The sequence below is a fragment of the Nannobrachium achirus genome, assembly GCF_963921795.1.
Source record: "Nannobrachium achirus genome assembly, chromosome: 23".
Lineage (NCBI taxonomy): Eukaryota > Metazoa > Chordata > Actinopteri > Myctophiformes > Myctophidae > Nannobrachium > Nannobrachium achirus.
The window spans coordinates 6,094,232-6,119,231 of NC_137830.1; the positions used below are offsets into that span (position 1 = coordinate 6,094,232).

Below are 25,000 nucleotides of genomic sequence, written 5' to 3' on the forward strand. Positions count from 1 at the left end.
GAATGAGGCAAAAGCAAGCGTCCGATGGCGGAGTGTGATTGCGGCCCTATGCTCCATATAGGAGCCTACAGGAATAAGTCAAGTCAAGTCAGCTTCACTTTGCTAGTGTAACCCTCTCATTCGGGTCTGCTGTTCAGAAGAATGACACAAGGTGTTGTCTCTGCTCACCCATGTATTTGCAGCAGTTGGTGGGGACGGACAACACGTGCATGTCAAAATGTTCGCATGAGTACAACACTCCATGTCCTTTACTCAGTCAAAGAAGGTCTCAGCAAGAACAGTCACCAACGTCATCTAGGCTCCATGGGTGGCGGGTGGCCACATCCGGTGGCCACCCAAAATAACATTAGCGTCTATGAGTACTTCGTCACTTCCGCCACCCAAAAGTGTCATGGCGGCGCCCCATGGTGTGCCAACTTTCGGGTGTTGTCTGTTCCTGCCTAACCTTCCTTGTACTCAGTGAGGAACCAGGAAGAGAGAGCAACAGTCACGTGACCACATTTGACCACTGTGAAACTTCCACCAGAGGGGGTGCTGTTGTTCAATGTATTATAGAGTAAAAAGCATGGGATAGAATATCTAGACAGCACATTGTGTCTAAACAGTGTGAATTGACTGTATTTTGACTGTATAAACATCAAATGACTCCTCTTACGCTAGCAAAAAAAAATCCCGAACCGAAATCAATAATGTGTTTGCCTTAGCAACCACACTAATAACTTCAATTCATATAGCACCTTTCAAAAGTAGCTAAGTGCTACCCCAATATTTTTTGACCTGACCATACACATGGGTTGTCGTACTTCCAATGAACAACGGTGCTTGCTACAAGGAGGATGATCTGTTTAGTTTGTTTTGCTTCAAAGGAACTTTAGTTGTTGTTGTTGAGGTCTTTGTGAGAAGGACGATCTATTGTGCTGTGTAAACAAACGTAAGATGATCTGTCTGGTCTGAGTCCTGCTGTCTATTTCTGTTCATATCTGCACCCTCCATCTCTCTCTCTCACCCTGAGGCCTCTCTCTCTCTCTCTCTCTCTCTCTCTCTCTCTCTCTCTCTCTCTCTCTCTCTCTCTCTCTCTCTCTCTCTCTCTTTCTCTCTCTCTCTCATTCACCTTCAGTGTCAGGCACGTGCACACATAGACATCCTGCCCTTTTATCTGTGTAAAAGGTGCCCTCTCTCCAGACCATGAGTGCAGTTTTTACTATGGTGAAAGAAATGCAAATGCCCCTCTTTCCATGCCATACGTGAAGGCAGCATTCAAGAGAATTGCCTTGTCCAAACTCTCCTGAACTTGAATGCAGCATCTTCTGTTGATAGAATTGTCCTCTCCGTGTAGATATCCATGCCGTTACACCACATCTCCAGCATTCACTTGATTGTGCTTAGTTCAGTGTGGTGTCAAGCACACAAAAGGCCCTTTTAGAAATGTCAGCCCCTGCCTCTCTAATATTCTCTGCACATCCCTGTTCAGTGTTGCCAGATGTTGCGAGAGAAATAAGCAACCATGGAAAAATATATACATTAATTTGGAAATGTTTGAGAACCAGTTATAAACAATAATCAAAAACATTTGGCGGCAAGCCCAGATAAGCATCTACACTTAGGGCAGGAATTTCATGGAGGCCATGAAGGCCATGGCCGTCGTTGCCCCTCAGTTTGGCCTTGTGCCCCTCAAACCAATGGCATGACTTGAGGCCCCAGTGGCCTTAATGCCCCAGCTGACTGGACCACTTTCTCCTTGGTCTCTTTCTGGTCAATATGTAGACACTAGACTGGACAGTAGACACCAGTGTCTCTTTCTTGTCATGTAGACATAAATGTCTTTTGTTAAGATTCTGAAATATCTCCCGAGTCCCCATCTTTAAACCAATCCAGTGACTTTGATTGGTGCAGGGCTGAGCATAACCTGACTTGCGTCAGATGGTGGCAGTAGTGCGTAGGCTACCGCTCTACTTTACCATCTGAGATCTCTCGGTGGGAGTTGATAACGCTTGTAAAGCCCCGGGCCGGACCAATCAGCGGCAGCTACGGGCGGGCTCTGAGCGGCTCTGAGCCAATAGAGTCTGATTGCAGACCACGTGGATGCAGAAAGGCCAATATGAGTGCTTGGAGTTGGCACTCCCAGACTGTGACAGAGAGACGGCCACATCCAATCACCTGCTAAATAATTTCAAAAAATGGCCCGCCCCTTACATCGAGTCTGCCCGAGAGATCTCAGATGGTAAAGTAGAGCGGTAGCCTACGCACTACTGCCACCATCTGACGCAAGTCAGGTTAGGCTGAGCATGGATCAGCTTGTAAATTCCATAATTTATCCATTTCACTGCAGATTCGGTTATCATCTCTAACCCTTACATTCAAAAACATCTTTTAATGGACTAAATCGTATTTTATTTGATGGCCTTCCTGCCCTGGCATTTGGCCTTTGTGCCCTCAAAAAATGGACAACATCAAAGGCGGCATCAAAGTGGCCTTGCCCCTAAAATGACTAAATCTTTACACTTTAGCCAAAACTACCAACATTTACAAAGCACCTTTTTTTTACAGAAAAAAAAACAAGCGCAATCTCTGGCAACACAGAGACCATGCCACCCTCCATGCCTGATTGGCGCCCCTACACATCAAAGCCTCTCTCTGGCTTTTCAACACTACCCCCCCCCCCCCCCCCACACACACACACACACACACACACACACACACACACACACACACACAGGGTCAGAGGTCACGAGAAGAACAGAAGGCCGATAGAGGAGAAAAGAGAGAAAGAAGAGAAGGAACAAGAGAACAGAAGAAAAGAAAGAAACTTCCACTCAAGCCCATGAAGAGCCCAGATTCAGCAGGTGGGGTTACCTAATCCGCCTGTGTGTGTGTGTGTGTGTTTGTGTGTGTGTGTGTGTGTGTGTGTGTGTGTGTGTGTGTGTGTGCGTGCGCGCGCGCGCGTGCGTGCGTGCGTGAGTGCGTGCGTGCGTGCGTGCGTGCGTGCACTGTGCACAGCAGTGGTGTAAAGTAAATGAGTACATCTACTGTAATGTACTTAAACACACATTTGACACTTTTACTCCACAACATTGAACTTTTACTCCACTACAATTACATGGAAGTTACTAGTTACTAGTTAGTTACTAGTTACTTTGTAATAATAATTTAGATTATTTATTACAAAACATACACTAACCACTTCAGCCCTATATACTTTGGCCATTTGAAAAAAGGCAATCTACAAAATCGCAACGTGCCACGAAAGCCACATGTTGTGAGCTTGTAGATCTGCTATTTTCAAAGGTTTCACTTTTACGCGAATGTGTTATTCCGGACGTCTACTTGTAACAGAGACAGAGTATTTCTGCATTTCTACAAGTGTTAAAGGAGTAGTCCACCCCCAAAATGACTTTTTTTCTATTGTTTAGTCACGCCATGGAGACTAGAGTTCAATAATATTTTTAGTTTTTTGTCGCATTCCTAAGACAAAAATGTGATAACAATAAATTTACCCCCATTCGTTCCGGATGGGGACCCGTTTCGAAACGGGTCCCCATCCGGAATCAATGATGATTCCGGGTGGGGTGAACTACTCCTTTAATACTTTTACTTTTTACTGTGTGTGCGTGCATGCATGCGTTTGTGCGTATCGTTTTACCCATCCGGCTCGAGGGACCAAAGCCAGCAGTATAAGCTATCGTTCGCAGGGTGGATTTACGGGCCAGACGGCAGCCGGCGGCCCACGGGGGGCGACAGAGAGAGAGAGAGAGAGAGGCTTGAATATAATGCTTTTTTTCTATTGTGACCCGGACCCGATATCCCTGCTGCATGTATGGAACCCCTGGGGAACCACAGGGCTTTGTGTTGTATAGGCGAGGAGGAAGCTCCTGTGAATTAGCCTCTCCATCGGAAGGTAGAGCTAAACAAATGAGCCACTAGGGAACACCAGAGCCTTGCATTAGAGCAGAGGTTCTCAACCTGTGGGTCGGGAACCGACCCACAATGTCGACACATTGTTTTCTCACTTTCAACAGTAAATGAACCAATATAACGTTTAAGTGTATGGAAGGTATCTTCACATTTCTAAAGTGACAATTTAAGGACTTTTTAATACCTCTAAAATGGCAAATTGTCAAATATTAGAGCCAGAAATTGTGAAAATAGCGGATCTACATGAGCATGTAGATCTGCTATTTTCACAATAGAACCATATTATACAAAATGTAATGCCTCAACTTCCGTTAAAATATGATTATTTTGCGGGTCGCGGCTTGAAAATGTTGAGAACCACTGTTACAGAGGGGGAGGAATTTCCTGTGAATGAACGTTCCTCTCCATCGGAAAGGTAGAGCTAAACAAATGAGCCAGAGTAGAAAGTACCCATTGCACAAAATGTCCCCATTTCACAAGTTTTCTAATGTAAAACAATGTATACAAATCTTTACAAAAATAGCATATCTGCAAGCTCGTAGAGCTTGTCGATCGGCAATGTTCAAATGGTTGAAATACAGGGCTGAAGTGGCCCTCAAAATGTTTTGAAATAATTATCTAAAATCCACAAAGTAACCAGCATTGTGTGTAAAAAGCACAAGCAGGATTAATACTTGACGGAGGACTAATCCTGGTTTCATTATCAACCAAATTAATTATAATTACATCTCTTAAAATATATTTATCCAGGAGACAGATAGAGTGGTGCTTCATGGACAGTATTATCTGATGGCTCTTCACCAGTAATAAAGTGGATTAGCTGCTCTATGCTAAGTGGATTACAATGCTAATCTCTGCTATCACATTAGCATTGTACAGTACACACTCCATTCTGCTTCTGCATGTAGATGCACGCACGCACACATGCACGCTCACACGCAGGCACGCACACACGCGCACGCACGCACCCATGCACCGGACCAAACAAGTATAGGTCTATACTGTTCAAACCAGGTAGCCTAATGTGCTGTACAAGAAATTGTTTTTGCATTAAAATGCACACTCATAGACAGACAGAAATGTGCATAAACACGTTTGCGTGCGTACACAAACACACACGTGCAGGCACGCACGCACAAAAAGCAGTCCTTCTCATGGTAATCAGGGTGATAGATACCGACACACCGACACAGAGAGGGCAATTCTTTCAACATAAGATGCTGCATTCAAGTTCAGGAGATTTTGGACAAGGCATTGCTCTTGAATGCTGCCTTCAGGTATGGCATGGAAAGAAGGCATTTGCATTTCTTTCACCATAGTGAAAACTGCATTCATGGTCTGGAGAGGGCACTTTACAGAAGGGTAAAAGGGCAGGGGCTCAAGTAGGGATTTCCCGATACCACTTTTTTGCTGACCAAGTACAAGTACGAGTACCTAATTTGAGTACCTGCCGATACCGAATATCGATAATGTAAGTGAAGTTTCTGTACAAGTGCTTAAATAGTCTGTGGCTTTCCAAAATAAAATGCTTTAAATTATTATGTTGTCATGGTTAGTGAGAGAAGGTGAAAACACTGTTCATTAGTTGAACTGACACACACAAAACTGTGTCTTAGGACTTTTGATATGTTGTTAACAACATATATTATGAAAAAAAAAGTATCTGGCGCTGCTGTGAGCAATATCGGACGAGTACGACTACAGCAAAATAGGCCGATATCGGGGCGAGTACCGATACTGCGAGTACCGATACCGCACAAACTAGGCTCAAGCCCCCTTTGATGTCTATGTGTGCATGTGCCTGGAGTTGACGTTGATAAAAAGAGATATGTTCCTTCAACTATACTGAACTCAACCTTTTCCTGCAGCGGCCTGTCACCGGGAGAAGAACGCCATCGTCCAATGACGTGACCTCCTCAGAGCGCACCGTCCAATGACGTGACCTCCTGAGAGCCCGCGGCCAATGGAGACATTAAGAGCTTAGAGGTTCGTTCCATCTCTGATGTGTGATTGGCTTGTGAAAATGCCATCCTGACAGAACGTGAAGGGCAACTCTGTCAAGTGAGCCAATCAAATATGGCTGTCGTTGCTGTTGTCGGGCAGAGAAACCTCTTATCTCCGCATTTTAACATTTTCGATGTTTTACTTTTTTCCTAAAATGAATGTCCTACTTTATTGCAAAATGGAATACACAAGCAGATTTAACATATAGCATAAATGGAATACAGTTAATCTTGGTGTTTAAAGGGCTCCGCGATAGGAGATGCTCCCTGAAATTTTGTGCAAGCTTTTCTGAGCATGCTAAGCAAAATCAGGGAACGCAAAGCAATACGCCCCATAGGGATGCAATAGCAGAATAATAGCAATACACTGACGTGTAACTTAGTCAAAATCACTGTATTTGAGCTTAACCTTGACATGTAACATAGTAAAAATCACAGTATTGAGCTTAACAACATTGACATGAACTTAGTCAAAATCACAGTATTTGTGCTTAACCACTTTGTAACTTAATCAGACATTCACAAGTATTTGAGCTTAGCCAGACTGATCGTGCAAAGGTGGAGGCTGGGGTGGAGGAGGCAGCAAGCAGCAAATGATTCCGAAGCTTCGGAAACCAAGCATTGGTAGAGAAAGCGAGCCGTATATAAAGGAGCTTCCCTACTGATTGAGAGCTTTGATTGGAGTAGGGCAGTCATGTGACATAATGACCAGCAGATATGTTAATGAGGTATGAGAACAGAGCTGACTGACATCTGACTACAGCTGAGCAGCGACTTGACTCCCATGTCCTGCATAAACTAACGCTTAATTTCGCCATGCTACTGTGTCGCAACAAAGTAGCAAAAGTTCCGATCTGCAAGCTCAAAATGTGCCGCCTTGCTTGATTGAAAGCATGCAATTTTGTGCACTCTGTATGTTAAGAGTATGTTAATAAAATACAACTTGTAGCCTACGATTGGGGTGATTGTATTTTGTCTCCCTGCTCTTCTCGACATTTAGATCGTTGCGAAGATTCAAAGGTCATCAGGTCTCAACTAGACACGGGTTCTGACCTGATGGTCAAGATCTTCAAACAATCTAAATGTCAGCACGTGCATAGGAAACCAGGTTCAAATCCGGGTCGGAAGAGGAAAGTGCAGCTCTAGTCAATGAAATCACATTTTAAATAGAAAGAAAAATAGACAATCTACAAAATGCGACACGAAGGTCAGCTATTTCTGCTATTTTTGAAAATAGTTTAAAGTGAAAGTGAAAGATACTAAGCCTTTCCGTGGCTTTTATAAATAGTCAACCAATAAATAGTATTAACTGGAGCTAAATATTTACCGGTACACTGGATAATAACTAACTAAAAAATCGCAGTGAGCTGTGCTTACTTGGGCCGTTCTGTCGGTGACATTAGACTCGTGCTCATACGGACATACAGTAGGGACATACTGTACACACACAACCAGATGTAGGAGCGGTTAGCAGCGCTCAACAAAAGAAAAATCAGCACTTTTGCAGAAACCTGGTTCAAATCCTGGCTAGAAGAAGAGGAAAGTTGCATGCTTGTGCAGCTTGAAGTAAAAAAAGAAAATCTGAGCACTTTCTTCCGAAAAGTGGAAATAGTTTTGATGGCACAAAGCAGAGAAATGGTCTGGGCGTCCAGATGGACTCTCTGTCTCCTATTTGTCAATGAACGTGTCCAAAAAAAAGAGCATCTCTCTCTCTCTCTCTCTCTCTCTCTCTCTCTCTCTCTCTCTCTCTCTCTCTCTCTCTCTCTCTCTCTCCATGTGAGCCTAACAGCTTGCAGAAGGTGTGACGCAGCAAGAAGGGAAGCCATTCCGGTGTGAAAAAAGAGAGAAGATAAAAGCCCACAGGGCTCCACTCTCTCTCTCTCCTTTCCCAGTTTCTCTGCACTGGCACAGAGTAACACAGACAATATGGAAGCTGCAGCAGCACTTCCTGTGGCTCTGGCACCACGGCGTTCATTTTGGTGCAAAACGGCCAGGAAGGTCAAACACTGAGTCATCACACCCTGTATGCTCTCTGTGCTTAGCAAAATGACTACAACACCCAGCATGCTCTCTGCTTAGCAGCAAAATGACTACAAAACTCATTGTTTTCCGTAACCCATTATGAGACCTTTGGCCGATTTGGCTTCTAAAACAGTAGTTCTCACCGCCAAGAACCCCCAAATTGATATGCATTTGGCTGCAGACCCCCTCGTCTGAGGCAACATCTCTGTATTTCGTTGTTGTTTCGAGGTCCCAGTAGTCCGGCTAGGGTTAATGTTAGAGTTTAGGCTTTGGGTTAGCATTCACCCGTGTCAGCAGATTAGTGTTCACCAGCGTCGGCAAGTTAGCGTTCACCAGCGTCAGCAGGTTAGCCTCGGAATACTGGGACATCGAAAAAACGGGACCTTGAAATATCGAAAATGTTTTGTGCCAGGGACCCCCAGAAGAGAGTTTGTGTTTGAAAAAAAAAAATGCTAAACTATTTAATCTACAATGTCTAATTTGTATTCCTGAGCAAAAAAAGAAAAACAAACAACAAAAGTCTCCTCGTAAGTCAGTAGGTCTGTCTGTAGCTGATCCTCTCTCCACTCGTAGAAGAACCAAAGTGGAGAGAGTTTAAATCTGAGTCATTACTTAATGTCCGAGGGATGTAAATCAAACATGACACAGACGCTTGTTGTATTCCTGTACAATGGAGTCTTCGTTCAGGTACGCCTGATGCAGGTCTGAACGAGAGAAACGTGAAGTGAAGACAGTTCCTCTATATTCTACATATTCTACATCTACATTCCTCTATTCGTCAAGTTCACTGTTCCGACGCAACCGTCCTTGTAGGTGTGCGAACTGACTTTTCTTCAAAGTATTGCTGCAAAAAAAGAAACAAACAACAATAAAGCTCCTGGTAAAGAAATACAGTGGATGTTTTCGTTGCTCCCCCCCCCCCCCCCCCCATCACACCGCATTGTGACAATTGGCTTTCTTCAAACGCAGTGCCTCTCATTATGCTTGTGAGCAGCACTCGAATTGATTTGGGATAATCTGTGAGCCATCTGCTGCACTGCAGCACCGCGCACACACACACAGCACAGCTCTGACTAGCATACGGACACTTCCACACAGACTGCTGCGGACATGTCTTCAAGGTCCATCCAACCAGGACGCATCCACCAACACCAACATCCACCACAGTCAGATACTGTAAATGCCCAGATGTATAGCTACACATCTATAGTCAGTGTGTATCTGTCCAGATGTGGAGCTACACATCTGGCACATTTTCAGATAGGGTTCCGGGGCGGCCACATATCATTTTAGGGAACACTCAAAGTAGATTGAACCATTTATTGCAACACGTGAAATACAAGCTTAAACTTAGCGACCGGAACTGCTATGCAAAATCAGGGAACGATAAGCAAAACCCCCCCCCATTGGGATACAATAGTACAATAGCAATACATAGACAAATTAGCTTGCATCAGCAGACATTAATCAAAAGTATTTGAGTCTATGCCTTGACACTAAGGCTTGCCCACCTGCCCCTGGCAGGTAAATTAAATAAAACTTTCAGCCAGGTGAAGTTTGCTTTCAAGTTGTCCGACCGGGCAAGTGCTCGTTTGAGAGGGGACGCAACCGTCTATAAACACAACACCAGATGTCTAAACACCTGAACATGGCCAGCGCGTTCTGTCTGGTCTGGTCTGGGGAATATAAAATAAGAGCACTGTTTACCTATAATGTGCTCTTGTTTGTGTGTAGTTAAATTATGTTACAGTTGTCCTAGTAATGTAATGTAATAGGCAGAACAGAGCCAGGCACACTGTGTAGTGAATGAGAGTGTTTCTGTTGCCAGCATGCTGTCAGCAGCCGATCCTCTCCCTCCACTCCTGGAAGAACCGGAGTGGAGAGAGGATAAATCTGAGTCCTTACTGAATGTCCGAGCGGTGTAAATTATTACCACGGAGGACAAGCCGTGGACGAGGCTCTTAGGCGTTAAGATTTAAGTTGTGACTTATGTGTGTACTACTGTACGTTGGAACTGTTTCAAGCTGGTACCACGTTTAAAATGTCAGCAGCGTACTGAACTGCTGTAGCCGTAGAAGTTGCCTATGGGGCTGTTAAGTCTGACATCATTTTGTAGGCAGAGGAGAACTTTTGCCCCCCAAAAAAGCAAATCTTTTTACTATTTTTACTATTTACAAATTTTTCTTCTCTTTGTTGTTGAAAGGAAAGTGGTAGAATTATACTTTAGTCGTTATTTTTTGTCTTGGATCTGTTGAAATAGCGAGGGACAGATATTGACAATATATCTGCTTGGAGGTCTGACTACAAAATGATGTCACGGCTTAAAAGCCCCATAGTGTGTGCCAACGATGACGCAATTGTAGTCCTTAGCGGCCATCTTTTGGGTAAAAACACAGGTGTTTCAATTGTTTGATTGCATAGAACTAATGCTTTACTCCAATCAGAACACCTGTGTAAGGCTGTGTTGACCCAAGAAATGGCCGCTCTTAGAACTACATTTGGCACACCCTATATCCTCAATGACCATACATGTCATTTAGATGGCATTAGATCAGTGTTTCTCAACCACTGTGCCTGGGGACCTTTGGTGTGCCCCTGAGAAGGGTCAAGTGTGCCCCTTGAAACTGCTTGAAAGCCAGTATTGTATTTATCATTTTAAAAATGATTTGAAACTAGTGAAAACAGCCGATCTACAAGCACACAACGCCTCGCACCGCCAGGGGTTGTGTGCTTGTAGATCGGCTGTTTTCACTACTGTTGTGAGACAGCCTTGTATGATGAAGTTGCGCTTTACTTTGCGAAGAAATGTACAAATTTGAAACTTGGAGATAAAAGGTTTCTTCCCGACAGTGACGACATTTACAACCCCGTATTATGTTGGTGTGCCCATGGATTCTTGGGACATGAAACGTGTGCCCATGCAGAAAAAAGGTTGAGAAACACTGCATTAGATAGCGTTTTTATTTACTGAATTGGTGCATGGTCTACCTACATTTTTTCTTAGATTACTATTTCTATACATCAGATGCATTTGTGTTGATGTATTGATGTATTGCCTTGCATTAATGATGATGTATTACTGCTTATTGTAAGTTGATCTGGAGCGTCTGCCAAATGCTTAAATTGTAAATTGTAGCCAAAAGGCAGAAATAACATTCAAACTAGGAGTTGTCTAAACAGCTTGTACAACCAGGTGGTGATTCCAAAGACACGCGCACATGTGTCTGTGTGTGGGTGGCTAGGTGCATGAATGCATGTGTGTGTGTGTGTGTGTGTGTGTGTGTGTGCGTGCATGCATTCATGAGGGAACTGGTGAGTGAAAAGAAAGGTGTACGTGTGTGTGTGTGTGCATACACATGCTTGTGACCTGGCCCAGTACTGACTGCCATCGTGGCACGTGCGTGCATGCATGCACACACACGTGTGTGCGCGCGCGCGCACACACACACACACACACACACACACACACACACACACACACACACACACCGATACACACACACACACACACACCGATACACACACACACACACACACACACACACACACACACACACACACACACACACACACACACACACACACACACACACACACACACACACACACACACACACACACAGTGTGAGCATGGGGAAAGGAAGCTGGAGGCTGGTGCATGCTGGGTAACGGGACCATCCTGCCTCCATGCTGGGAGGAGTGGGCTGAAAGGACACCCCTCTCCAAAACACCTCTCCAAAAAGTCACACTGCATGCTGGGAAAACCAGCGCCATTATACTAGGCGCCATCTCTCAGTGTGCTGGAACTCCAGACAAAAAGTCCTCGACAGAAAGAGTGTTAGTGTGAGGGTCACCGACACAAAGTGTTTCCCCTCTGGTCCTCCACACGTGACTCACATGAACAACCTACAGCAGGGGTCTTCAATGTTTTCAGGCCAAGGACCCCTTAGTCAAGAGAGAGATGAAGCAGGGACCCCCACTACCTTTTTCATAGATTCCTTACAGTTTCAAGTCAATTTGTCAATTTGAGTTTTCAGATATTTAACCACTTGAACAGTCAGTACTTAATAAACTTGACCTTTCACTCAGTATACTAGCCTGCTCTTTTTCCCCTCTTCACCAAAGCTCTTTGCCGAAAATAGCCGATCTACACGCGCGAGGCGTTGTGAGCTTTCAGATCTGCTATTTTTGGCTAAAGTTCTCAGAATATGAGTGCTAGGGTTCAAGAATATAAAACAGAAGAAAAAAGTTTCTATCACACAAAGATTTGGATGACCCCCTGTAGTAACTCTGAGGACGCCCTAGGGGTCCCAGACCCCCTGTTGAAGACCCCTGACCTACAGTATAGGGTTGAAAGAGAGGAGCGGTCCTAGCACTCAAAAAGGACGGACACTTTATTCATTACAATAAGGTCAAAAAGCCAACATGTTTCGACCCACTGGTCTTCGTCAGAGCATAATGGTGTCCCAGAGGTAATTTCCTAGAAATGTAGTGCAGTCAAAAGATGTTTTTTTTCTAAATGGTAAATGGTGCATTTATACAGCACCTTTATCCAAGGTGCTTTACAATGATTGTGAATTACATTCACCCATTCACACACAAATTCATACACCGATGTCAGAGGAAACCATGCAAGGCACCAACCTGCTCACCGGGAGCAACTAGGGGTTCAGAGTCTTGCTCAAGGACTCTTCAACACTAACTCTGGGTGGAGCCCGGTATCGAACCGGTCTACCTCCTGACCTGAGCCACTAAATGTAGTGTAGTGAAAGTCTTAACTCATTGAGTGCCAATCCCGAACTAGTTCGGCTTTATTAGCGTATCGCAGTGTGCCGATCCCGAACAAGTTCGGCTTTTAAAAAAAAAAAAAAAAAAAAAAAAAAAAAAAAAAAAATTTTGGAAAAAAATTTTTTTGAATTTTTTTTTTTTTTTTTTGGACCCCATCAAATCTGGTGAACATGATTTCAATCGCGATTTTGCATGTTCCACCCCCATACAACCCCATCTAACATACAGGGCAGCCATGTTTGTTTACATAACATGTAAAACATAATGGCGATTATCTCAAGAATGCCTGAACGGATTTCCAATCGGATTTTTTTGTTTGAAAGCTGTGAACAAACTGCACAAATCCACTCCAATGCAATCCAGGATTGCATTGGATTTTTTAGAGCTCATTCTTCTCTGTTTTTTTTCCCATGCATGAGGTGTGCAAGGTTTAATCATGGCTAAGTTGACGAAAATAAGGCTTCTAAAATGCTTGGTAGCCAATAGCTAACTTCAAGCTAACTTCATCCTCTTCCTGTACATGCACAAAGGAAAGTGTTCAGGCAAGTCATGGCTGCAGGGCTTCTGCATATACCTGCATATACCAGCATATCTCTATGGGATTTTCTCTGGTCACTGGGCGCCCTCTAGTGGTGAAAGGGGTGGCACTCAAAGAGTTAAACTCCCCCCACCCCAAAAAAAGCAAAAACAAAAACAAACCAACAACTGTACTTTATATGTCCAGTACAGTTACTCAGGTAAGCAACATCCACTTCATGCCAATTATACGGGTTGTGAAGCCACCTCTCTCTCTCTCTCTCTGTGAGTTTCGACAGCGTCGGTGGATCTGATAGCGGCCCGGGTAATAATTGACAACGGCGGTGTTTCCACAAAGCGTTCTGAAGCGAGGAGGGCAGGGACAGGCAGAGGGTTTAAGTGCTCTGACCCTTCCTCAGTCTGAGAGAGCCAGACGACTCCCCAGAGCCCCCCTGTCGGAGCCCGCAGGTCGCCCCCCGCTCGCCCCAGATATCAATCTGACACGTTCTGAAGCACTCCGCAGCACACGGCACGGCACAGCGCTCACACACGCACGCACGCACACGCACAGTGGTGGAACACGTACTCACATGTGTTACTTAGGGAAAAGTATCAATACTGCAATGTAAAAATACTAAGTAAAGGTCCGGAAAATAAAGATATTACTTGAGTAAAAGTACAAAAGTATTGGTATCAAAATGTGCTCAAAGCAACAAAAGTAGAAAGTAGAAAATACTCGTTATGCAGAATGTCCTATTTGAAGTTTTCAAATGTATACAAATCTTTTGAAAATAGCAGATCTACAAGCTCACAATGCGTCGCATCGCGACGCATTGTGAGCTTGTAGATCGGCTATTTTCAAATGGCCGAAATGTATATACTGTAGGGCTGAAGTGGTCGATGTAAGTTTTGTTATAATAATGCAATCTAAAAAGTGACTAGTAAATAATTTTTCAAATAAATGTTGTGGAGTAAAAGTGCAATGTTTGTATCTGATATGTAGTGGAGTAGAAGTAAAAATATTGGAAATTGTAAATACTCAAGTAAAGTACAAATACCTCAAAATTGTACTTAGGTAGGCTACAGTACTTAAATGCACCCACACACTCGCACGCGCGGCCATGCACGTGCACGCAAACTCTTCTCGCGTTACTGCATTCAACAGCTGTCGCGCCACCAGACAACAGTGTGGGAAGAAGTATTTACTGTACTCACATGTTTTACTAGAGTAAAAAAAAGTATCAATACTTTCACTTTAGTTTAATTCTCGTAAACACACTGAGGGCTGACATCACAGCCACTGTGATGTCACAGTGTGACATCACAGTGAAGCCAGAGCGTGATGTCAGAGCGGCAAACCCATTCTGTTAACTCTTACTGTGCCAATCCCGAACTAGTTCGGCTTTATTTGGACCTTATCAGGGTGCCGATCCCGAACTAGTTCGGCTTTTAAAAAATCTGTTCATCTGTTTACACGGACCGCGAGAGCGTCCCGCCGCCGATATTTACCATCCACTCCAATGCAATCCAGGATCTTTAGAGCTAATTTTCTCTGTTCCATGAGGTGTGCAAGGTTTAATCATGGCTAAATCACCGAAAATAGGGCTTCTAAAATGCTTGGTAGCCAATAGCTAACTTCAAGCTAACTTCATCCTGTCCCTGTTCATGACACAAAGGAAAGTGTTCAGGCGCGTCATGGCTGCGCACGGCTTGTGCATATACAACGCTTGTCTATGAGAGATTCTATGGCCATTGGGCGCCCTCTAGTGGTGAAAAGGTGGCACTGAATGTGTTAAAAGTGGTTCCCCTGACATCACAGCGACAAACCCATAGAACCACAGTGTCAGGCATGACAGAGATACATACATACGGACAAGCTGTGACCCTTCTGCGACCTACCGTCACAATAATATGTAAAATGAATAAAACAACATGATCAAGAGAGAATTCCATTGTATGGATAATCATCAATTAAAACAGGTTACATTTTAGATTGACTAAAGTTGATGTCAAACTACAATGTAAAAAGTACTATGTGTTGCAAGTAGAAAGTCTGAGTTATGCAAAATCTACTTATGTAAAAGTACACAAGCATTGGCATCAAAGTATATTTAAAGTATCAAAAATGCAATGCAATCACCGTGCAGAAAGTCCCATTTCACAAGTTCAATATGTATAAAACATTTTTTGAACAAAATTAAATTAAGTATACGGAGTGCTGGAAGCAACAAGTAAGAAAGTTTTCAAATAATTGTAGTCGAGAAATACAATATTTGCCTTTGAGATGTAGTGGAGTAGAAGTAAAAGTATAGACATTTTCAAACACTCCAGTGAAGTAAATATAAACGCCTCAAAATCGTAAAAGAAAAGTACAGTACTTGAGTAATTGTACTTGAGTTACCATCCACAACTGCACACACACACACACACACACACACACACACACACACACACACACACACACACACACACACACACACACACACACACACACACACACACACACACACACACACACACACACACGCATACACACACACACACACACACACGCACGCTCGCGCAAACTCAATCTCTCCTCACATTACAGCATTCAACAGCAGCTGTTGCGCCAGACAAGGTAGAGCGAGCAACAAGAGGCTGAGAGAAAGAGGGCAGAGAGAGAGAGAGAGAGAGAGAGAGAGAGAGAGAGAGAGAGAGAGAGAGAGGGAGAGAGAGAAAGAGAGAGAGAGAGAGAAAGAGAGAGAGAGAGAGAGGGTTGTCGGGTGGAAACCTTGTATCCAAAACCGTTCGTTTTTGTTTTTATCATTTTAAAAACTATTTAAGGTGGTGAAAACAGACGATCTATAAGCACACAACGCCTGCTGTTTTCACTGCTTTCGTGTGACAGCCTTGCATGATGAAGCAGGGCTTTACTTTATGAAAAAAAACATACACATTTGAAACTTGGAGATACGAGGTTTCATGCCTGACAGTGACGATGTGAGGAAATTCAATCTGAAAGAGAGAGAGAGAGAGAGAGAGAGAGAGAGAGAGAGAGAGAGAGAGAGAGAGAGAGAGAGAGAGAGAGAGAGAGAGAGAGAGAGAGTGGTGTATAGTGTGTAGGTAATGACAATGAGACCAGGCTGCAACAACGGCGCATTCAAGACTCTCACAACAACAGTAGCAGAACAACACGACGCTGGCCTGAATCTGTCCACTCACTACAACATATGGCAGCCAGGAAAGAGCATGTATCTATTCTGCATCTAGTTTAAGGCAAGACCCAAATTCAGAGCGAACATTTTTACTTAAATCTTTGTTTCTAGGGGTCCCTGGAACAAGATATTTTGAGATGGGGGGTCCGCGGCCAAATACATATCGGAGACCTTGACATGACAAAGTTTGAGAACCACTGATATAGGCCGATACTACAAATATCTTCTAAATCCTAACAGTTTTCTTAAAAAAAAAAAATGTATGTCGCTATATCCGTGGTTCTCAAACTTTGTCATGTCAAGGAACCCCAAAAGTTGTTCCAGGGACCCCCAGATGCAAAGATTTCAGTTAAAAAAAATGCACTCTAAATGTGGGTCTTGCCTTAAGCTAGATGCAGAATAGACACACGCGGGAGGAGAGGAGAGCCAGATTGTTACCACACAGTCTGTCAACGCTGTGAGGATAAAAGCTGAACCTTCCATAACCCCAAACTGTCCAGACGACAGCCTTCTCGCTCCCAAGACCGGTGATTTATTCGAGACATCCAAGTCAAAGATTTGACTGGAAAGGGGGGGACTGAAAGTATGGCACATGGTGATATGAGTTACGATTCTGTCTCTATATCGGGACGTTGACTCGAACGGCGCCGAGTCTAGCTGAAGCGGACTTTGCAAACGTTTCGGCATGGCGACTCAAGTGGCTCAAGTCCGTCACGAGAGGTCGCGATGACGTTTTGTTCGTGTTTCCTTTCCATTGGAATCAGAACCACCCCTGAAGAGGAACGCACATGATGGGACGTGCTGGCCATTGGGAAAAGCGGGACAACTCCCGAACGCCCGGTTCATTCCCGGCCGGTCCAGGCCGGCCATTAGGAAAAAAATTAGGGCTGGGATGCGATTAAAAGTTTTAATCTAATTAATTACAGGCTCTGTGATTAATTAATCGCAATTAATCGCATTTTAATCGCACATCGATATTTGACCTGAGAAGCATTTTTTTCAAGTAAAACACATTTTGTTGTACGAGTGAATCAAGGAGTGATTTTTTTAAATCTAAATTTCGCATCCACTGGGCCAAGCAAAGCGCTTTGATCGGCTATTTCTCCCTTTGCGTTTGTTGTCTCTTCTTGGTTTGTGCATCGCTATGATCGGTATGCCCGAAACTGAAGGTTCTGTGGTGCAAAAACTAAGTGCGATTAATTTTTTTAATCGCGTTAATTTTCTGTAATTAATTAATCGCAATTAATCAGTTAAAGTCCCAGCCTTAAAAAAAATAAAAATAAAATGTCTGCCTTCGTTCCATTTTGGGGGCTGGGCGGCCAACAAAGTAAATCGTCACTGTCGGGCAGAAAACTCGTATCTCCAAGTTTCAAATTTGTAAATTTTTCGCAAAGCAAAGCCCTGCTTCATCATACAAGGCCGTCGCACAAAAGTAGTGAAAACAGCAGATCTACAAGCACACAACGCCTCGCGGTGCGAGGTGTTGTGTGCTTGTAGATCGGCTGTTTTTGGACAGGTTTCCACCCGACAACAACGAAATATAACTCATGTAATCGGCCCACTGGCTTGTCACTTGTCATGATCTGAAATGACAAATCTGTGAGTAGCTATAGAGAGATCTCTCTCTCTATTGCGCGCAATGAGGGCCTCCCCAACTCTTTTCCCGGGCTGAATCAGGGGCCCAGCATGTCCCTGCATCCCACACATCCCACGCCATGGGACATTATAACTTGCGATGATGGGTCCCAATAGAGAGGTGTATGGATGCCCCTCGTTGTTGGAGCTTTGCAGGTTTTTGTAGTGAATCTGGGATGATGATCCCCTCGACAACAGATGGTTTTGAGGTCAACAATGGACAGACAGACATTAATCGCTATAGGGCACAACACCTGACAGACAGACAGACATTAATCGCTATAGGGCACAACACCTGACAGACAGACAGACATTAATCGCTATAGGGCACAACACCTGACAGACAGACAGACATTAATCGCTATAGGGCACAACACCTGACAGACAGACAGACATTAATCGCTACAGGGCACAACACCTGACAGACAGACAGACATTAATCGCTATAGGGCACAACACCTGACAGACAGACAGACATTAATCGCTATAGGGCACAACACCTGACAGACAGACATACATTAATCGCTATAGGGCACAACACCTGACAGACAGACAGACAGACATTAATCGCTATAGGGTGCAACACCTGACAGACAGACAGACATTAAGCGCTTGTATACAGGGCACAACACCTGACAGACAGACAGACATTAAGCGCTATAGGGTGCAACACCTGACAGACAGACAGACATTAATCGCTATAGGGCACAACACCTGACAGACAGACAGACATTAATCGCTATAGGGCACAACACCTGACAGACAGACAGACAGACATTAATCGCTATAGGGTGCAACACCTGACAGACAGACAGACATTAAGCGCTTGTATACAGGGCACAACACCTGACAGACAGACAGACATTAAGCGCTATAGGGCACAACACCTGACAGACAGACAGACATTAATCGCTATAGGGCACAACACCTGACAGACAGACAGACATTAATCGCTATAGGGCACAACACCTGACAGACAGACAGACATTAATCGCTATAGGGCACAACACCTGACAGACAGACAGACAGACATTAATCGCTATAGGGCACAACACCTGACAGACAGACAGACATTAATCGCTATAGGGCACAACACCTGACAGACAGACAGACAGACATTAATCGCTATAGGGCACAACACCTGACAGACAGACATACATTAATCGCTATAGGGCACAACACCTGACAGACAGACAGACAGACATTAATCGCTATAGGGTGCAACACCTGACAGACAGACAGACATTAAGCGCTTGTATACAGGGCACAACACCTGACAGACAGACAGACATTAAGCGCTATAGGGTGCAACACCTGACAGACAGACAGACATTAATCGCTATAGGGCACAACACCTGACAGACAGACAGACATTAATCGCTATAGGGCACAACACCTGACAGACAGACATACATTAATCGCTATAGGGCACAACACCTGACAGACAGACAGACAGACAGACATTAATCGCTATAGGGTGCAACACCTGACAGACAGACAGACAGACATTAAGCGCTTGTATACAGGGCACAACACCTGACAGACAGACAGACATTAAGCGCTATAGGGTGCAACACCTGACAGACAGACAGACATTAATCGCTATAGGGCACAACACCTGACAGACAGACAGACATTAATCGCTATAGGGTGCAACACCTGACAGACAGACAGACATTAATCGCTATAGGGCACAACACCTGACAGACAGACAGACAGACATTAATCGCTACAGGGCACAACACCTGACAGACAGACAGACATTAATCGCTATAGGGCACAACACCTGACAGACAGACAGACATTAATCGCTATAGGGCACAACACCTGACAGACAGACAGACATTAATCGCTACAGGGCACAACACCTGACAGACAGACAGACATTAATCGCTATAGGGCACAACACCTGACAGACAGACAGACATTAATCGCTACAGGGCACAACACCTGACAGACAGACAGACATTAATCGCTATAGGGCACAACACCTGACAGACAGACAGACATTAATCGCTACAGGGCACAACACCTGACAGACAGACAGACATTAATCGCTATAGGGCACAACACCTGACAGACAGACAGACATTAATCGCTATAGGGCACAACACCTGACAGACAGACAGACATTAATCGCTATAGGGCACAACACCTGACAGACAGACAGACATTAATCGCTATGTCTGTCTGCAACACCTGACAGACAGACAGACATTAATCGCTACAGGGCACAACACCTGACAGACAGACAGACATACATTAATCGCTATAGGGCACAACACCTGCGAGAGACAGTAGGCCTGACTGACAAGGCTGATATGGTCGACAGACATGACTGACCGGCTGAATGACTGACACAACACTGAGCGGATACTGGTCAGGTGGGCACTGGGGACATCTGGGCAGTGGGCACCTCCATGAAGAATTGGCTATTTTGTCCAAAATGTTAGAAAAAATATATATATTAGAAAAACAATAAGTAAGTAAAAGAAAGTATGCATGATGTGAAGCATGCATAGTACATCATTATCAGATTTGATTTTATTCTTCAACTTTCTTGTTTATGCCCAAATGACGGATAGACAGGTTTTATAGCGATTTGTAGCAATTGTAGAAATATTAGACCTTAATTGTCAAATGTTTAAGCATGTAATGATCATGTATAATTTATTTGACTTAAGACAATTTTTCAAATATAAAAAATTTAAACATTTTGGACAAAATAGCGAATTATACATCAAGGTGCCCAGATGTCCTTCGTGCCTACCTGACCTGTAACCCACTTGTTGTATCTTTTTCCTACGGCAATGGTTCCAAAACTGGGGGGTACAGGGTATCTGCACATTTCTAAAGGGACAATTTTGAATCATTTCAAGACCTTTTTTAAATTGACCAAATTGTCGCCTGCAACTCCAAGTGCTTGTCTCGGTAGGGGGGGAGAGGGGCTTACACAGTTCAAATGAATATATTTGGGGGGGGGGGGTCGCAGCCTGAACAGTTTGGTAACCCTCGTCCTACAGGCTGGTTTTGTCAAACCGAGGCTAACAAAAAGAGGTCACAGAAGAGCAAGTTGTTCATATTTTCACAGAATGCTAGAAGGTCCAACAACTATCACTGCATTCACATGGTCTCTTTGCTGAAAAAAAAAAGTAGGCTGTGCGTGCTTGCGTGCGCGCGTGTGTGTGCGTGCGTTTGTGCGTGCGTGCGCGCCTGTGTCCACCAAAGCGTTTCTCCACCTAGCTGAAAACACCACCAGGCGCTTGCACTTCCAAAATGCTCGAGTTGAAAATATTTCAGGTCTTGGCAAGCAGGCAAAAAGAAAAAAAAAAGAAGCATGCGTGGGTGCTCGAGGTGGCACGGTGGTAAAGAACACCTGCCAATCACCAACGCGTGCGAGTCCAAGGGTTCGAATACACCACGGCGCATCCGGCTTTTGTCGAGCAATTGAACCACACAGTTGACCCGTGTGTGTTCGAGGGGGAATTGTAAATTGCAGGGGTGTCGCATCGAATTCTGGGCCCTGGGTACAAGGATTCACTGCGGGCCCCCCGTGAATGTTCTTCATAGGGGGAGGGAGTTTTACCCATTTAGACTGGGAACGCATGATTACGCATTACTTTGTGCCTTAACTTATAGACCCCTGATTTAGGCCATGAACTGCTACAGTGCAACCATCCTGTGATGAATAACATTGCGCTACCTTATTCCTGGCCCTCTCCATGGGCGCCGCCATTGCCTTTTTGCCACATTAAACATCTTCTCACTTCCTTCCAAGTAAGGAAGTGATCAGGGAATTGGTGTGTTGCCAGATTTTGCCAAAGAAACAAGCGGCCAGGTCTATGAAAATAATAAGCCCAATAGCAACTATGCTCGGTTTTATTACTTTACATCTGATATTTGCGTTCAAGACAGCCCATATCTGTGTGGCCGGTTCAACAGACAGGGATCTCCATGTATGGGCATAAACGGGTATGATGTCAGATGTCATAGACGTCATAGGACTTTCACATAACGAAATAACCGAGTAAGCATGTTTGGGCTCTCACAGCATATCTCCATATATGGGTACCAGGGGTCTCCATATATGGGTAACTGGTCCGATTTAATCACTGGCCAGATGGACAAGACATGGCGCATGCTATTTGAAATACATTTGAAGAAGGTTTTTACAAAAGTGTGTGGGTGCTCGCGCGTATGCCGTGCGTGCGTGTGCGTGCGTGCGTGTGTGTGTGTGCGTGCGTGCGTGTGTGTGTGTGTGCGAGCAAAAAAAGGGAGAGATGAAGAGGAAAATGGGGACAGGATGAGAGAAACATCAGACAGCAATCTGGAATGTGGTGACATTCAATTATAGGTCCAGGATGTCTGCAAGAACGTGCGCGCGTGCGTGGGTGCGTGCGTGCGTGTGTGCGTGCCTGTGTGTGTATGTGTGTGTGCGTGCATGCATGTGTGTGTGCGTGCGTGTGTGTGTGTGCGAGGGAGGGGACCCCTTGATGGTTGAGTGACCGCTGTGGCATTTGGGGTGTTCTACCTGTTAGAGCCTGTAGGGCCCTCGTTACCTGCTAATCTATCCTTATCACCCTAGGAGAGAGAGAGAGAGAGAGAGAGAGAGAGAGAGAGAGAGAGAGAGAGAGAGAGAGATACGGGGACTGCAGAACAGAGCGTTAGGGTGGGGGGAACGACATATTCAGATGAGGGACACTGCAGGCCACCAAACTGCCGTCTCCTGTCTGTCTGTCTGTCTGTCTGTCTGTCTGTCTGTCTGTCTGTCTGTCTGTCTGTCTGTCTGTCTCCTCCTGAGTCCTGGCTATATCAGTGAGTCAAGGACATGCTGGCTATTGGGAAAAGCGGGACAACTCCCGAATGGCCGGTTAATTCCCGGCCGGTCCAGGCCGGCCATTAGGAAAAAAATGTCGGGCAGAAACATTGTATCTCCAACTTTCAAATGTGTAATTTTTTTCGCAAAGCAAAGCCGTGCTTCATCATACAAGGCCGTCGCACAAAAGTAGTGAAAACAGCAGATCTACAAGCACACAACGCCTCGCGGTGCGAGGCGTTGTGTGCTTGTAGATCGGCTGTTTTCACTAGTTTAAATCATTTTTAAAATGATAAATACAAAACAAACGGTTTTGGACATACAAGGTTTCCACCCGACAACGACAAAATATAACTCATGTAATTGGCCACACTGGCTTGTCACTTTGTCACAAATCTTTGAGTAGCAGCAGCGCTATAGAGAGAGATCTCTCTCTATAGCGCGCAATGAGGGCCTCTCCAACTCTTTTTTCCCGGGCTGAATCAGGGGCCCAGCATGTCCCTGTGTCTGTCTGTTTGTCTGTCTGTCTGTCTGTCTGTCTGTCTGTCTGTCTGTCTGTCTGTCTCCTCCTGAGTCCTGGCTATCAGTGAGTGACAGGCCATGCATGCAGGAGGTACCACCTTCCATTTTTTATATATATGGCAGCAGAACAGCACCTCTTCTCTAGGTGTCATCATTCCTACAACCATGTATTTCCTCTTGCTGAAAACGTGTCACAACGGCCTTTTTGCACGTCTGCATGGGCGCCATTTACCCTTCAACAGACTTGTGGAGGTGATTCTGTGTTGGGCTATGAAATTCTCACACTCACTCACTCACTCACTCACACACGTTCCCATCGAGGGGAACATGAGAAGCGCTTTGCGATATAAAGAGAGATCACGAAGGCTATTGTCTTGAAGCCTATAGTCCGGCCGGGAGCCCTTTTGAATGCGAGCGATTGGTTGTGGAATCAAAAAATCGTTCTCGCTCTTTCTCTCTCTCTCTACTCTGTTTGGCCGTTTGGTCTCAACGGTCGCTCCATTCCTCTTTTGTTTCTCAATCGTCCAAAAGCTTTGCTCACCTTCGCTCCATCTGTTTTTTAAATTTTACCACCCCCCCCCCCCCCCCCCCCCCCCCCCCCCGTGATATGATATCACAATCTGTCTGTTTCTGTCTGTCTGTCCGTCTGAGAGCGTAAAATGAAACCGAATGGACCCACTGCGTTACATAATTTACAAGGATTATACACAATTACAGAATGTAGAAGATTTTTTATTTATTGCATGTTATCTCTCCTATGGCACCAACATCAATACAGCATGGAATTGTGGACAACACCTTATCTAACAACGACAAAATATTCTAGGTTTTAGGTCTGAGAGGCTAAATCTTATCTAATGTTAGTCCATGGCTAAAATTCTGAACAAATGATGGAAAAGGTTCACGAGAAGCTAGAATATAAGATACACTTAAGAGGTTTCTGCCCGGCACCAACGATATAGAGCTACTTAACGCTTACCTTTTTAACGAAACAATATCAGTTACTGCACCTGCACATTGTGAACATAAATGGCCTGTTAAGTGATCGGCCATCCGCCTCAGTGGTCATCACAGTGATGACATCACAGTGATGACAGCCTCAGATCTACTGTGACGGGACAGACGATGAACCCCTCAGATAACCTGATGACCTGCACCTTCATTACTATCACACCCACACAAGAATGCAGGGACGTGCAGAGAATGTTAGAGAGGCAGGGGCTGATATTTCTAAAAGGGCCTTTTGGTGAAAATATATTGAAAATAGCCGACCTCCAAGCTCACAACGCCGAGCTTGGAGGTCGGCTATTTTCGGTACTTGATGCCACATTGAACTAAGCATAATCAAGTCAATACTGGAGATGTGGCGTAACGGCATGGATTTCTACACAGAGAGGGCAATTCTTTCAACATAAGATGCTGCATTCAAGTTCAGGATAGTTTGGAAAAGGTAATTCTCTTGAATGCTGCCTTCAGGTATGGCATGGAAAGAGGGGGCATTTGCATTTCTTTCACCATAGTGAAAACTGCATTCATGGTCTGGAGAGGACACTTTTTACAGACAGACAAAAAGGCAGGGGTTCAAGCCC

The 25,000-nt window shown here is 44.6% G+C and overlaps 1 protein-coding gene across 1 annotated transcript in view; it reads right to left on the bottom strand.

The window, feature by feature from the left end:
• The window catches only part of plxna4 (plexin A4), a gene marked incomplete at both ends in the record, with an annotated part of 474,146 nt that overhangs the window by 245,661 nt on the left and 203,485 nt on the right, over positions 1-25,000 (bottom strand). The gene's annotated exons all lie outside the window — the stretch shown is intronic.